Source organism: Neolamprologus multifasciatus, chromosome 16, assembly GCF_963576455.1.
Source record: "Neolamprologus multifasciatus chromosome 16, fNeoMul1.2, whole genome shotgun sequence".
NCBI classification, from domain to species: Eukaryota; Metazoa; Chordata; class Actinopteri; order Cichliformes; family Cichlidae; genus Neolamprologus; species Neolamprologus multifasciatus.
The window spans coordinates 3,407,748-3,424,090 of record NC_140454.1 but is presented as its reverse complement, the minus strand read 5'-3'; the positions used below and the strand labels follow the sequence as shown (position 1 = coordinate 3,424,090).

The window sequence follows — 16,343 nt, the reverse complement described above, 5'->3', positions numbered from 1 at the left end:
GAAAACATCCACGATTACCAACGGAGGAGGACAGCGCCACAGCCCTTCTGAGGGTGTTCAACTCCGACACTGACAACGAGGATTTGTTTGGTTTTGAAAGTGACGACGAAGGAAAGAAGCTGAGAGTGGATGACGAAGCCATCCTGAGCCTGTTCGTATCCGACACTGGAGAAGAGGACTTTGGTGGTTTTAGTGCAGGAAGAAGAGAAAGATGGTGGTGAATGACTGACTTTTCTTCTTGTTAAAGCCGTGTCACTGCACCTGAGCCTAAAAGGTAGTCCCAATCTATTTTTCTGGTGTGCTGTAGGTTATTGTTATGTACTACATTTGTTACTCATTTATGAAGCACAGTACATGTTTCATACTTGTATTTACCGCTATTTGTACATATACCTAAAAAGTTATGCAAATATGTACCCATAACTTGTTTTTCAAAATATTAATAAAGGGGTGTGTCTCCAAACAGCCATCTCTTTCCTGACAATTCCCTTTGTGCATATTCTCTTACATATGATAAGTCAACATTGAAACACCTGCAGCTTTTAGTCAGGTGCGGCTAATGTATGTACAAAACAGGATTTTCCCCTGATTTTAGCTTGTGCGGCTAATATTCAGGTGCGCTTTGTAGTCCGGAAAATACGGTAGTTGGTTTTTTTTTAGCAGAAAGATTATAAAAAGACTCATTTGAAGTTTTGTTAGTGAAGTCTGGCTGGAAAATATTTATAATCAGTGTAGCCTTTAAATGAAGGTTTATATCCTAACCCTAACCCAGTAGCACTTATACAGTGTCAGTACCATACAAAAACTCCAGGGGGCACTCCCTGATGTGCTCTAATCACTATCATGTTATAAACAATCTGACAAGCAACAAAAATAACAACAATGAAAATATTACCATAAATGGCAGAGGCCATGTTTAGTCTATGGCCGTCCCTCCTTGAGCCTGGAGGTTTCTTCCTGTTTAAAAGGGAGTTTTTCCTTGACGCTGTTGTCTGATTGTTGGGGATTTCTCTGTATTATTGTAGAGTCTTTACCTTAGAATATGAAGCACATTGAGGCAGCTGTTGTTGCAATTTGGCGCTTGAATTAAATTGAATTATAACACCCAACACCAAGTTTGCTGATTATGAAGTGTTAATACTGTAGCTAGCTAGCTAGCAGGTTGAGTGTTGGTGCCCCAACTCTGACTCTCAGCTGTGAACATTAAAATCAGTCATGGTCAGAAGAGCTGGACCAACTATCCGAGTTAACTAATGCTAAACAAAGTCAACTAAAGAATCAATTTATTCAGATTTAACTTTATCCAAGTGTCTTTCTCACAGGTACAGTTGGACTAAAAGCATTTAGTATTGTATTTATTTGTTATTATCTGCTCCACTCTCCACTATCTTGCTTTCCCCTCCCTGTCCTCTTTTTTCTCCTCTCGCTTTTCTCACTACCCATTTTATGAGGTAATAACTGCCCACTGAGCCTGCTGGTTGGTGGATGATATGGCAGTATGTACACGAATGCGATGGCCATTCAATAGGCTTTTATTTGTTTGTTTGTTTGGCGCTGGACAGAAAGTAGTGGGCTTAACAGAGCTTGTTTGCTGAAAAGAGTTGCCTGCTGTTGCCGTAAACAATGTTGACGAGCGTTATGAGACTGAAGCAGTAAATGTGTCATAAAACCTAAAGCACTCGCCAAAAGAGGCCCGAACAGCTACGCTGAGCTGTGGGATTATCTGATCGCTACTTTTGCTCCATTCACTGAAAAATATTGATTAGTGGAGTTTTTAAGTAACGGTGCACTTGCATATTTTTTCATGTGAAATTCTCATATTTCTTCGCACAACCAGTAATCTCGTATTTTAGCTCGGGGATCAAACCAAGCGGAATGATTAAATGTCGCATATATTTAGCAGAAAACCAGGTGATGTGCGTGGCTATCATATATAAATTATTTTTCGTATAACTGGTAGAAAACAGATGAATCCACAGCACTTGTTATCCCTGGTGAGTTTCACCTTGCCCAGCAGTCTTCTGAGAGCTGTTGGTCTCATTAATCTCGTTTTCTCTCCCCTGCCTGCTTTCCACTCTTTTTTTTCCTCCCTCATCCTCGCTCCTCCTCTCTCCTTTGCAGACAATGATCCAATTAGCTGCTAGCTGCCATGGCACCAGTTGCCTGCAGATGTCGGATGCCTGTGTGTGTGTCTGAATGTGTGTGTATTTGTGTAGCTGCCTCAGTAATTACCAGTCTGATGCTCCTGCAGCTCAGTAACCTTGTTCTGCATTTTGACTCCATGCCTTCCTCTGCTGGGTGAGTACTGCAGTTTGAAAGGTACATATAAAGCTGTTAAGCATTCCTATAGCTTTAATCGGGTACTGAAGTCACGGATGAGCACGCACATTAATTCAGAGTAGAGCAACAAGTGCAAACACCATGTCAACTGTTGTTAGATTTAAAAGCAGACTGGTCATTGGGGCACAGACTGGTGGCCTGACAAGCTGCTTGGCCTCAAGTGTCGGGCTGAAAGATATCAGTGAATTAAAGGGAAATAGATACAGGTCAGCTGAAGCCACTCACACAAATTCACTGCTATACAAAACTAAAATGTGCAAAAGTCTTGAGCTACACCTCGTTTCTTTACATTTTGCTTGGAAAATGGGAAATAGGTGTAGAAATGTATTAAAATATGTGCTATAATAAATTATACAAGACAATTTATACACTTTATACAATTCTAACGAGCTTGAAAGTCAATATTTCTTCAAGTAGTTTTCACAAAATAGTTCTCTGGGCGTCTTGGCCGACATTCTGTACTGTTCTCTGTCAAGAAGATCCCACAATAATGTTAAGGTTCAGACTGTGGGGAGGCCAATCCACGACTTATAGCACTCCATATGGTTGATAGGAGAACAATGAAGAATATGTCATGCCTGTCAGTCAAAAAAGCAACATTAAATGTCCCTAAAATCACATAATCTGTAAGGGTGCAACGATACACAAAATTGACGGTTTGGTTCGGTTCGATACAAAAAAATGTTCATGCTTTTTTCATTTGTCATTTATTAAAATTATAAATATATATTTTAACTCAAATGTACAGTTTTTAAATTTAATGTTGCTGAAACAACAAAGTAATAAAAAAAATCTATCTGATCGAGAAATCCCTCATCTTTGGAAAAGAGAGTTTATTACAGAGAAATGTCTCTTTCCAAAATAAAAGCTATACTATACGCTTCTTCTGGGCTATATTCTCAGCAGCATATTAAACATATCAGGTCCCCATAAGGAGAATCATGTGCTAATGGCTGTCTAAATGACTCGGGTAAAGTTTGTAGCATGCGTGCTTGTTGTTTTTGTCTGCTTCCACTTGTCTTTGCACTAGGATGATGTTGGAGTAAATGTGCAGTCATATTCGTTGTGTTCCCACTAGTGCTGTCAGCATAAATCTGAAATGACGTTAACGCCACAACACGGCAAATCTCCGTTAACGAGCTAACTGCGCTAACGCACTAGTTCCCACCCATGTAATTGAGCATTGCGTGGCACATCCAACTAGGGTTGCCAACCGTCCCTTAAAAAACGGAATCGTCCCGTATTTAGAAACAAAAGTACACGTCCCGTATTGAGCTAATAAGGGACGCACTTTGTCCCGTAATACAGTGAGAATCAAAAGTAGTCTATAAGTTTTAATGTAATTAACGCTTTGTTTGAAAACATAATTCCCAGCCCCGCCCCTGCTTTGTGACCAATGAGCTGACAGCACACTTATGACAATTCGAGTATGACAATTCAGATTACCGCTCATCTCATTGGTTGAGGAAAGGTCGCTTGCGGAGACAATACCGGAAGACAACAGATGACCACAACAAAAAGCATGGCCAACAGGGAAACAAACGCCGACACTGCGGTGCAAGTCTCAGACGACAGTACACCTGAAGCTGGGCAAACACTGCGATTTTCAAACTGCACGATTGGCTCGCATGGGTTATAAGTTCGTAGGTCACGATGCAGGTCTCACACTATACCGCCCGATGCTCTGATGCGACCTGAGTCACACTGTGCCTCCATAAAATGAAGGTTATAACAGAAAATCTGTCGCTCGCTCTCCCTCTTTGTCTTTCACTCACACAGACACACACCACCATCAACTTTGCTAAATTACTAATGACAAACATGATCAGGCAGCTGTGATTGAGCAGCAATGTAAATCCAACTATTTTCACGGTTGTTGTGGTCGTGATAATTTGGTGATGCCACATCGAAAAGGCTCGGATGAGCTTTCCAAAGTTCTACAAGTTGTGCCTCCATCGCTTGAGTCCAGATCACACGCTGCACAGCCGTGCTGCTCCGTCTTTTTCACCGACGTTTACGTGTTTGCGCGTGAGCAGTGTGAGCGGCTGCGGTGACACCCTCACGAGCGATTGATGATCGGGAGCTGGTCATGAGGTGTTAATCGCTTCTCGTTACCCCACGTATACTACACGATGCACGATGAAGGCCAAAATCGGGCCGATCACCAAATTGGTCGCACGACTCAAAAATCGGCTCAAAATGGGCCAAAAATCGCACAGTGTGAGCCCAGCATTAGACCAGCAATGTTTGTTCCTCTCAGAGAAAGAAAAAAAGGCTGCAAAAGTGCAGGGAAGAATGGGAAAAGGAAAACACCTGGCTGGAAAAGTGCACGATAACACCTATAAAGCGCACTGCACTGTGTGCCGGCGCACTTTTTCCATAGGCGTGCTTCTAATGGTGGGCACATGAAGAACATGAGGGGCGTGAAAGCTCGGGGAACCCTTAACCAATTTTTGTCTACCAGGCCACGGCAGAACCAGATATGGTAAACACTGGTTTGTTTGTTTTTAAACCCTCTGGTTAAGGTTAAAATGGGCATGTGCAGTGAATATCAGCGCTATGTGGCCAGAAGTGTGATAATATAATTTATTTTGTGTAATAAACAACTGCAAGGATAGATGATTACAACAAATAGATGAGTAATACATAAAAGTAATACATAGATGAATAATGATGATGAGTTATGACGCGTAATCATGGGAACAAGTGGGTTTACAAACGGGAGCAAAAGCTGAAATAATGCCTCTGCTGAAGCCAATTGCACTAAATGCACTAAATGTGCACTGTTACAAGAATATTTTTCTTTCTATTGTTTTCTATTAATTTATATAATTTTAAGTTAAGCAGGACAGAGTTCTTTTAAAGAAAGATTTACTTTTATTATCAAAAGTTAAGCATGACAGGCTTCTGTTTAAGAAAGAGACCTGTTTTATTGTGTTAATGTTGTCATTTTGAGCTAAAAATAAATGGCTAAATGATTTTTGTTTCCCATGTGTTGATATCACAAAGAATACGCATCTACTTAAATCAAATTCAAGTCAAATGGTTAAAAAAAATAATTTCACACACAAAAAAAGAGCTAAAAAATTCACCACACTGGGAAGGGTGAAGACAACTGGGTCGCCCGGCCCTGGCCACGAGGTGTCCCTTATTTATTTCTCAGGGAGTTGGCAACCCTACATCCAACATACTGTTTTACTTTAGTCCATGACGCGCTTACCTTCAGGGTCATACTTCACATGAAGACCAAAATAGTTCCAAACGCCAGATCTGAATGAGGGTGGAGGAGGTTCAATTTGCCATGTTGCAACGAGCTTAGCTTCTGTCTTGCTAGCTTGCGCTGCGCTCAGTGGATCTGCGCTCGACAGTGCAGCCTAGGCGGAGAAGTCGAACGCAGATCCACTGAGCGCTCAACACAGACAGCATCGTCAGAAGAAAAGTTGATAAAATAAATTAAAAATTTTCTATTGTTCGATACATATGCGTACTGAACCGAAAGCACTGTATCGAACAGTTCAATATTGTTGCACCCCTAATAATCTGATGCCGTAACCATGGTAGCAGAGAAAAATGTTATGTAGTCTGATAGGGACAGAGGACACACAGAGGTGCAGTGGTTAGCACTGCTCCAGCTCCAGTATAGCCCTGTGTTGGATGAGAGGTTAAGAAGAGATGAAGAAACTTCTCTCTTTAAACTGCTCCATTAAAGTTTGCTGTATCGTCAGAGCTACAAGGGCTTTAAACCAAAGCTTGTGGGATGTTCATGCATTTTATTTTTGGCTAAAATCAACAAAGAAGGCAGCAGTGGGACTTGAAGCCTTGGGCCCAGATTTTTGTTGTGTTTGTGTTTTTCTTATTTAAGAATATAAAGCACTACAACAGGAAATCTGGACACTAAAATCAATTACTTTAATATCATTTAGACTGCATTATTATATTGTGTCCTTATTTGAGCTGTGCATTCATGTCTCTGCTCCACTGTTGTCAGCTCTGTTTTATGGAAATTACATCTCTATGCTCTTAGTTTGCAAGAAGTGATGATGCTGCCTGAACAGTTTTTTTTATATAATCAATATAATGAGAAAATGTGCAAAGTTTCAAAATCTTCATAGCAACATATCCGTAAATGCTGACGGACGATATACAGTGTGCCATTTATATTCCATAGAATATTTGTTTCTGGCAGCTAAAGCATGATTAATGCCAGTCACTGTACTCGGTTAAGTTTTAAGGCATGGATGATGCAGATTGATGCCGGCATCACTCACTTACATGTGGTGGAGCTGCTCTAACGTTGGAGACTTTTAGCAGAGAATCCTTCTCCGACAGTCTGAAGAGGGCACCTCTCACAGATGCGTTGGTGTTAGCATTTCAGACATGCAGCTGTCGAAAAAGCAACGTAGCATGATGTTCTTTTGTTATAAGAAGACTAATTTTAATCAGCTGGAAAGAGAAATTCTCCATCCCGTCGACACTTTATGCCTTTCTTCCAAACGTATGATGTCGAATCCGCATTTCCTTCACTTCCAGTAATAAGAGTTTTATAGAGACAAGTTTGATATGATCAGATCGATGCTTATCCTTGTATCTTTGAATGAGGAGCAGACCTATTACTCGTGTTTTGCCCTTGTAGAAAATGGTCCAGATAACAAACAGATCAAATACTTACTTATGGGTCTGCACAGCCACACAGGTCTGTTGTCCCAGCTCAAAGTTTGATTCCAGTCTACGATTAGTCTTCTCCTAAGACTGTCTTTTGTTTCAATAACCTGCAGTAGATACCTTTCATGACTGGAGAAATACCTGCTGCCAGAAGTTATCATGGTGTAACTAGACACCATTCTCCACCTGTCCAGCAGATGTCCTCAGTGTGTCTCCACCTTTCTCTGTAACTTATGTTTCCCTGCACGTCTGCTGCACATATAGCTGTTGGTCTGCTCCAGAGTACGACTGATTTATCCCTGCCTCTCAGTATCCTGTTACCAATGGTTACTTGCAACTGTATTGTTGCACAAGGACACTTTGAATAGACACAGTACTGAGTGAAAGCCTTGAACTATCCCTCTTTTATTTATGTTTTGCTTGGAAAATGGAAAACAGGTGAAGCAGTTTATTGAAAAATGCAAACATACATGGTGATGCAGTATATGAGGCAAAAACAGAGTCACAATTCTAACAAACTTGTAATGTCTTTGAGTAGTCTTGAGCAATAGTTCGTTTGACTTCTTGAAGGACATTCAAAGCTCTTCTTTGGATGTTGGCTCCTTTATAGGGATGGGTATCGTTTAGGTTTTATCCGATACCGGTGCCAAACCGGTACTTTTGAAACGGTGCCGGTGCTTAAACGGTGCTCAAACCGGTGCTTAAAGAATGGAGAACACAAACTTTGTCCAAAAACCTCTCATGTTCAGCTGTTTTTTGTAAAAAGGTAACAATGTTAGCCTTTTCTGCAGCTATAGGGCATATATGGCATCACTCTTGGCTGGAAGCAGCTTAATCAATGGAAAAAACACAAACTTTGTCCAAAAACCTCTCATGTTTAACTGTTTTCCACTTTTTCTTTGGTCATTTTAGCCTTTTTGTCCAGGGTGAAGGGAGTATCTGCCATCAAACAAGAAGACAGCTACATGTAGCTATGATGATGTTTGCTAGTTCACCTTACATGCATTAATGTAATAACGTGGTTAAACTACTCAACGTAAATTGAGTTGAGTAAACTGAGTTTGCATATTTTGCTGTGAAGTACAGACAGACTTTGACCGCTTCGCCTTGGGCATTTTTAATCTGTAGCTCTGCTCTAAAAGAACGTACGTACCTGGACCCGCCTACTATCCTCGGAAACGTAAAATGATTGGCTAGAATCTAAAGTGTATCACAGCTCAGGAAAATAAAAGCACCGAAATGTGCGCTGCTTTTCGGTCTGGTTACTACCGTTTATGTCAGAACTGGTACCCATCCCTACTCCTTTATATTCAGTTTTCTGTCAAAATGATGCCACACAGCTTCAATAATGTTGAGGTTCAGGATCTGTGGAGGCCAATCCATGACTGATAGTGTTCCATTGTGTGTTTTTTTTGCTAATAAGGAAAGCTCTTACCTGCATTGTCACTGTGTTTGTCATTGTCAAGCTGAAAAATGGCACCTCTATTGTGTTTTACAGATGGCTGTAGGCACAGTACTGCAAATATATATTAAAAACATATTAAACCCTATTCAGTTTTTGCTTTGTACTTTATAATCCACTCCTCTCATGTGATATGAACATGCATTGAGAGGCAGGGTACATCTGTTCAAGAGGAGCTTTTTGAAAAGCTCGGGGTACCTTCTGCACACTGAGCGATGATTGGAGGCCTAACTGGAGAGAAAATGATCATTTTAAAGCGCATCTGTGTTATTGTGTACATGATCACAATGTTTTATGTTTTTTTGTGTTTGAACACGCATTGCTGATTTATTATCAGTCACTCCTCTCTGCCCTCTCCGTGCTTTGTTGTCCCCCTTTTTGGTCTCCATCCTCTGGGCCTTTTCATCAGGGTCCCCGGGTCGAAGGGAGCAGCAGCTGCACGAGGCTGTTTAGCATCCTGAGGGTTTGACCTCTGACCTTTATGTTACAGCACTCAATTTAACACAGCAAAGTGAGTGAAGACACCGCAGAGAAGAGCTGGCAGGATCAATGAGGGAACATGTCTGGAATTTAGCTGCAGTGCTTCATCTTCATACAGAAAGCATGGTGAGCTTTTATAGTCACAGAACAATTTTGTATTTGGTGATGAAGCTTTCAGTACTGATAAATATTGTTTAGTGCTTTATTTCATTGTTAAACAAAGACATGTGTCTGACAGACAGCTTAAGCCAATATTTATATGAATATTGAGGGAAAAATTTCTAAGTTCTAAACTTTGCACAGACAAACAAGATGAAAGGACATAACAGGTTCAACTTTAATTTGTTTTCTGTGTTTCTACATAATGCAAAGGGATGTTTTGCAGGGCACACTTACAGTCTATGCATTGAGGTGATTTGACAAGAATTTGCACCACACAACACAAATAGAGGGGAATCCACATTTGCACGAGTTAAAATATATTAGCTTTGGTGAAAAATTCATTTTGACTGTGCTTCTCACTAGGGCTGCCACAAACGATTATTTTGATAGTCGACTAGTCACCGATTATTTTTGCGATTAGTCGACTAATCAGATCATGCATCTATTGGACGTAAAACGTACAGCTTATTGCACCAGCAGCATCTGCTCTTATATAACTATCATTAGCTTACAGCTTTAAGTGTTTAAGGTCTGTGCTAACTAAAAATAAAGACAAGATGATAGTTTAATAAATTTTAATGAAGTTTGCAGATTGTTTCTGTGAAGTTTAATAAACTCCTTGCTATCTAAAATATAACAGGACACCGGAGTATATTCTCGAGCATCTCACACTTCTGATAATCAGCTGTCTGCTTGACGTTTATTCAGCTGTGTAAAAACTATAACTTTAATCTCAGCCAAACCGATTTACTCAGGAACAAATAAAATACTAAAAAAAGCCAAACAATAACATTTTTAAGTTATCTAAGTGACTTATATATGTTTAACCTGAGTAACGAAAGACGGCGGTGGGTTTGAAAACGATTTGCCGGGAGTCCGGTGTTCTCACGGCTCTAGTGAGCCTAGCCCCCGGCTAGCTATCGAGCTAGTGGGTAACAGACGTCTCCAAAAACGTCGGAGCGCTTTTGAAAGTATTCTTGATAAGTAGTCTTGATAAACTGTTCAGATATTTGAGGTTTACACAGCTACATTCTCGCCTGAAAATGTGTTAAACGTTTATTTTGTGACCCAGAAAGAATAATAAGAGTAATATTAAAACTAACTAACTGCTGCCATTGTTGGAAACTGAGCTGGGCTGCCCTATAAATTCTGGGACACAGCTTCTTCTTCTTCGGGGTTTAACGGCAGCTGGCATCCTTGTACATGCAGTGCTGCCATCTTCTGTTTCAGTCTGTTATTACACTCTTAAATCCTACTACTTATTCCTGCGTCTTTTGTGATCTTACAAACCTTCAAACGACATGTCGACTATTAAATCAGTCGTCGATGATTTTGATAGTCGACGTAATCGTGACTAGTCGACTAATCGTGGCAGCCCTACTTCTCACACAGACTGTAGATTCTTGTGGTACCACAGATAATCAGGACTGAAGGCCCAGCTTACTGATGCAGTTTTAATGCAAGACAAAAAATAGAAAGTTTGCAGAAATGTGAGCAAAACTGAAGCATTTAATTGTAAAGGCCTTTACACATCCGTGTATTAAAAATATTTTGGGGACTGACCTGTTCTTAATGCATCCATTCACAGTGTTGGGAATAGGGATGGGTACCGGTATCCGGTGCCATGATGGCATAAACGGTAGTAACCAGACCGAAAAGCAGCGCACATTTCGGTGCTTTATTTTCCTGAGCTGTGATACACTTTAGATTCTAGCCAATCATTTTACATTTCCGAGGATAGTAGGCGGGTCCAGGTACGTACGTTCTTTTAGAGCAGAGCTACAGATTAAAAACGCCCAAGGCGAAGCGGTCAAAGTCTGGCTGTACTTCACAGCAAAATATGCAAACTCAGCAGCTGCAACAAGTGCTTTAAGCTGATACTGTGATGCTGTCAAAGGAGGTAACACCTCAAATCTGATGAAACACCTGGCGACGCATAGCGTTTTTTTAAAGCCGAGAAATGCACCGTATTTGATAGCTTGCTGCGAGACCTCACACCGAGCACATCTACTGCGGGTGTGGTGCCTGTTATCGGACCCGGAGTTAGCAACATCCCCCAAAAACCCGAAGAGGAGAGTCCTGGCCCCTAGCCCTGCCAGTGTAGCAGAAATGATGAGGATGATGATGCAGCAGCAGCCGTTCTTCTCTGCGTGAGTAGCTTAATGTTGTTCGTGTGTAATTGACGTTGAGTAGGCTAACCACGTTATTACATTAATGCATGTAAGGTGAACTAGCAAACATCATCATAGCTACATGCGGCTGTCTTCTTGTTTGATGGCAGATACTCCCTTCACCCTGGCCAAAAAGGCTAAAATGACCAAAGAAAAAGTGGAAAACAGTTAAACATGAGAGGTTTTTGGACAAAGTTTGTGTTTTTTCCATTGTTTAAGCTGCTTCCAGCCAAGAGTGATACCATATATGCCCCATAGCTGCAGAAAAGGCTAACATTGTTATCTTTTTACAAAAAAAAAACAGCTGAACATGAGAGGTTTTTGGACCAATTTTGTGTTCTCCATTCTTTAAGCACCAGTTTGAGCACCGGCACCGTTTCAAAAGTACCGGTTTGGCACCGGTATCGGATAAAACCTAAATGATACCCATCCCTAGTTCGGAAGGTTACTTTTAAAATGTATTCCATTACAGAATACAGAATACATGCCCCAAAATGTATTCTGTAACGTATTCCGTTACGTTACTCAATGAGAGTAACGTATTCTGAATACTTTGGATTACTTAATATATTATCATGCTGTTTACAACTACATGAATGTACTATTGCTGTGATTTATTACTGTTACTGAAGGTCCGCGGCTCCGAACCGTAGTAAAGGGACCTCTGGCTAATACGGTGGGTTCTGTGTCGGCTCGTAGCTGAAAACTAGCTTTACTTTGTTGTCTGGGTCAACTTTGCTAGCGAGAGACAGAGAGAGGCGTTGAAAGGCTGCTCCAACGGAACTTATTGTTTTTGGAGGAAAACACGAACACGGTGTACAGTCGAGTCTTAATAGCTTACTTACAACTGGGCTCGTCAGGCTCTCTTCTTGGCTGCAGTGGTTATTATTATATTTACATGCTTCCAGCTCCCGTTTCTGCTCGATGACAGCTCGTACTTTTCCTTTTTCTCCCTCCCTCGCTCACAGACACATAACGTGTATGACAGTCCATTCTCCCTGCAGCACGGACTACACTGCCCATGATGCTACATTCTTTAGAGCTATACCTGTAGCATTCTGCCTGTTAGCTTAGCACAACAACAACAAAAAGGCCTCTCTCACCCAGGAAACACGCAGAGAGAGAGCGTCACCCTGTAACCATGGCAACCGTAACGCTGCCGCCTGGAACAACAGAACGTAGCTGTCAAACAAAACCCAAACAGTCCTGACCCGCCACAATATGAAACAGGGAAGTACCGCCGTGTAATCCATTTATTTCAACAAAGTAACTGTATTCTAAATACCACCTTTTTAAACGGTAACTGTAACGGAATACAGTTACTCATATTTTGTATTTTAAATACGTAACGGTGGTACATGTATTCCGTTACTCCCCAACACTGGCTATCACACCGACCGAGTAATTTTGCAAGATAAATTTGCAGCATTTATTTTTCGAATCAAGCTCATTTTGTCAGATTTTTCGCATTTGAATAATTCGATCTGAGCAGTCAGACCACTGCATTTGCCAACAAGTGTGCTCATAGCACAAAATCCACACCGCATGTAAAGCACCATATGTTAGGTAGTAAGACTCATTTAAAGTGTAGTTCTTTTTCTAGATTTGCTAGCTCTATGTTTGCCTGTCTAAGGTGATGCTTTCAGATAAATTCTAATGTCAGCAAGCTAACATGCTACAGATTTAGAGCTCAGAGTATAGCTGCAGCATTAAGAGTCATTACTTATGTGTGGTTTAATTTTTTTCTTCGTAGCAATATTAGTATTATGGGAGAAGACACTGGTTTGTTGTGTCGATACATAGATAGTAAAGTGTAGATGACTCTTCATTTTTCAAATGGTTAAATAATTTATTTAATCATAAAATGAATCAGAAGACAAACATATTTTAAGAAAGAAAGAACCATTTTTCTTTTGTCTCTGCTTTTTTATGCAATTCACGAACCGTTTGGATTTATCTCACAGTCCTACAGAGGCCCACACTTGAAACCTCTCTCAAGTACATACGCCTGAGGCCTTAGTTTATATTGGCGACGTCACACACCTCATCAGTGGCCAAGTGTTCTTTAAATATCTCTCTGCCTTGAGATGTTCAAATTTTAAACAGCTACTAAGAAATGTGTTCAGAAGGAAAACCAGATACTTTTCTGGAGTTTTGATAAACCTAAAGAAATAAAACCACGATTCAGTATATTGTAGAAATGAGGCCACACTTTAGTAATGGTGAAAGGGTAAATATTTTTCTTAGGCATATCAAGTTCACTAAATGCAGCTCGGCCTTGTTTGACTAGATTCCACTCACGCTTTCAGAGAACTGGACCGTGTGGGTGATGTGAGATTTTGTGTGCGAGCAAAATCTCACATGAAATATTGAAAATGTAACGTAAAACAGAGAAAATCCCGATTTTAGTGAGCGCGCATGTCTATGTTCGACATGTCTTTGTTTCCTTATGCATGCAGGTGAATGTGTGTAAGAGAGAGAGAGGGGTTTAGTGTTTACCAGGTGTGGATCCTGCAGAGACACAACAAATGCACAGATGGCCGGAGTCTCCAGAGTCTTTCATATGCACATGTGTAAACAGCATCATGCAGCAGGCATGCAAACTGTCTGCCATATTTTTTTTATTATTTTTCATACTTGACAAAAGAAGTTTATGTAAAAACAACAGTTTAATGTTCTGAGGGAAGGTTTCCAAAACTCTTGTTTTTAATCTGAATCGGTTTCTGGAAACACATATTGGTTTCAAACTCTTTTGTTTGGGAGGGAATTTGGAAAACTGAGATTCGTCAGATCTGGTGGTTTTAACTTCATGATGTTGCAGTTTTCTGTAGCAGTTGTTAACCCGATGCAGATATATTTCTGCATATTTTTTATATATATCAATAACTTCTTTGGCATTCAGTGAATATCAGTAAAATATATTTCCATTAGGATGATGTTTTCAATATATGCCTCTACAATACACTGAACCTGACAGGCCGCAGACATAACCAGGTTTAAACTGAACACCCACGATTATCAGGGTATTATACAAATACCTCAATTTAACTTTCAATCAAATATTTAAAAAAAAAAAACCCCAAACATTTATGCTGAGGTTATGGTCACATTGGTCATTCCATGCGCAGTCATGTCTTCACAGTGCCAGTAACCAGTTATACGTACACCTGGGCTCTGCCTCTCTGCAGTCTTCCAACCACAGATGTTGCTGCCCAGAAAAAATAAAAAAAAAACTTCACAGGTGGGACAGAAGAAGTTAAAACTGGAAACAAAGCGATCACAGAGGGGTTTGTAAAGGGTTTATTTGCAGAAAGTTTTTTCCTCTTGCAGCAGTTTCCATCTGTCCATCTCTGTCCTCCTTCACTGATTGGTCATGGGTGCCTACAACAGTGTTGGGGAGTAACGGAATACATGTACCGCTGTTACGTATTTAAAATACAAAATATGAGTAACTGTATTCCGTTACAGTTACCGTTTAAAAAGGTGGTATTTAGAATACAGTTACTTTGTTGAAATAAATGGATTACACGGCGGTACTTCCCTGTTTCATATTGTGGCGGGTCAGGCCTGTTTGGGTTTTGTTTGACAGCTACGTTCTGTTGTTCCAGGCGGCAACGTTACGGTTGCCATGGTTACAGGGTGACTCTCTCTCTGCGTGTTTCCTGGGTGAGAGAGCGCCTGTTGTTGTTGTGCTAAGCTAATAGGCAGAATGCTACAGGTATAGCTCTAAAGAATGTAGCATCATGGGCAGTGTAGTCCGTGCTGCAGGGAGAATGGACTGTCATACACGTTATGTGTCTGTGAGCGAGGGAGGAGAAAAAGGAAAAGTACGAGCTGTCATCGAGCAGAAACGGGAGCTGGAAGCATGTAAATATAATAATAACCACTGCAGCCAAGAAGAGAGCCTGACGAGCCCAGCTGTAAGTAAACTATTAAGACTCGACTGTACACCGTGTTCGTGTTTTCCTCTGAAACAATAAGTTTCGTTGGAGCCAGTGTTGCCAACTTAGCGACTTTGTCGCTATATTTAGCGAGTTTTCAGACCCCCTAGCGACTTTTTTTCTAAAAAAAGTTGCTAAAAAAAGACATGAAAGCGCATATCGCTTTTACTCTCAACAAGCAGCGGGTGCTGTAATGCAGTCAGTTCTTCTTTTACTCTTATGCTGTTTTGTGGATCAGGTTTAAAACTACTTATAAACACACACACACAGTAACTCCACCAGAGTGCCTATTTCGGGTCACTTTTGCCGGTCCAAGCCCGGATTAAGGAGCAGGGTTGGAATTGTGACATTACAAAAACAATAATTGCTAAAAGAAATTTAATTTGTAGTTCTAAATAAACTCTAAATGCATTTAGGACGTTTTTACTGACTTTATGTCTCGTCCACGATGTTATTTCTCTCTCCAGCAGCGTAGGTTACAATTACATTAGCATGACCAATTATGCAAATTAGGTGATGACGTCATTTAGCGACTTCTAGCGACTTTTAGGACAACCAATAGCGATTTTCCTTACTGAGGAGTTGGCAACACTGGTTGGAGCAGCCTTTCAACGCCTCTCTCTGTCTCTGCTAGCAAAGTTGACCCAGACAACAAAGTAAAGCTAGTTTTCGGCTACGAGCCGACACAGAACCCACCGTATTAGCCAGAGGTCCCTTTACTACGGTTCGGAGCCGCGGACCTTCAGTAACAGTAATAAATCACAGCAATAGTACATTCATGTAGTTGTAAACAGCATGATAATATATTAAGTAATCCAAAGTATTCAGAATACGTTACTCTCATTGAGTAACGTAACGGAATACGTTACAGAATACATTTTGGGGCATGTAATCTGTAATCTGTAATGGAATACATTTTAAAAGTAACCTTCCCAACACTGGCCTACAGAGACCTTAACCACAGGTTACAGAAATCAGGACGCGCCCAAAGTTGCCAATCAAGCGCAAGGATAACACCAGCAAACATAATTTGCCTGTTAATAACTAGGAATAAGCTTTATTACAGAGCTGCAGGACTTCATATATGTAATCTTTGTTTCTCCACTTCTCTATTGTTCTATAAGA

The 16,343-nt window shown here is 40.6% G+C and overlaps 1 protein-coding gene and 1 long non-coding RNA gene across 2 annotated transcripts in view; both read right to left on the bottom strand.

Moving 5' to 3' along the window:
• Positions 1-16,343, bottom strand: part of LOC146500019 (uncharacterized) — a 260,198-nt gene that overhangs the window by 57,387 nt on the left and 186,468 nt on the right. The window lies entirely within an intron of this gene.
• LOC146500024 (uncharacterized) lies at positions 3,283-5,870 on the bottom strand. Its single transcript, XR_014869885.1, has 2 exons — positions 5,540-5,870; positions 3,283-3,540 (listed from the first exon to the last, which is right to left on the bottom strand). It is a non-coding gene; the product is annotated as an uncharacterized LOC146500024 (long non-coding RNA).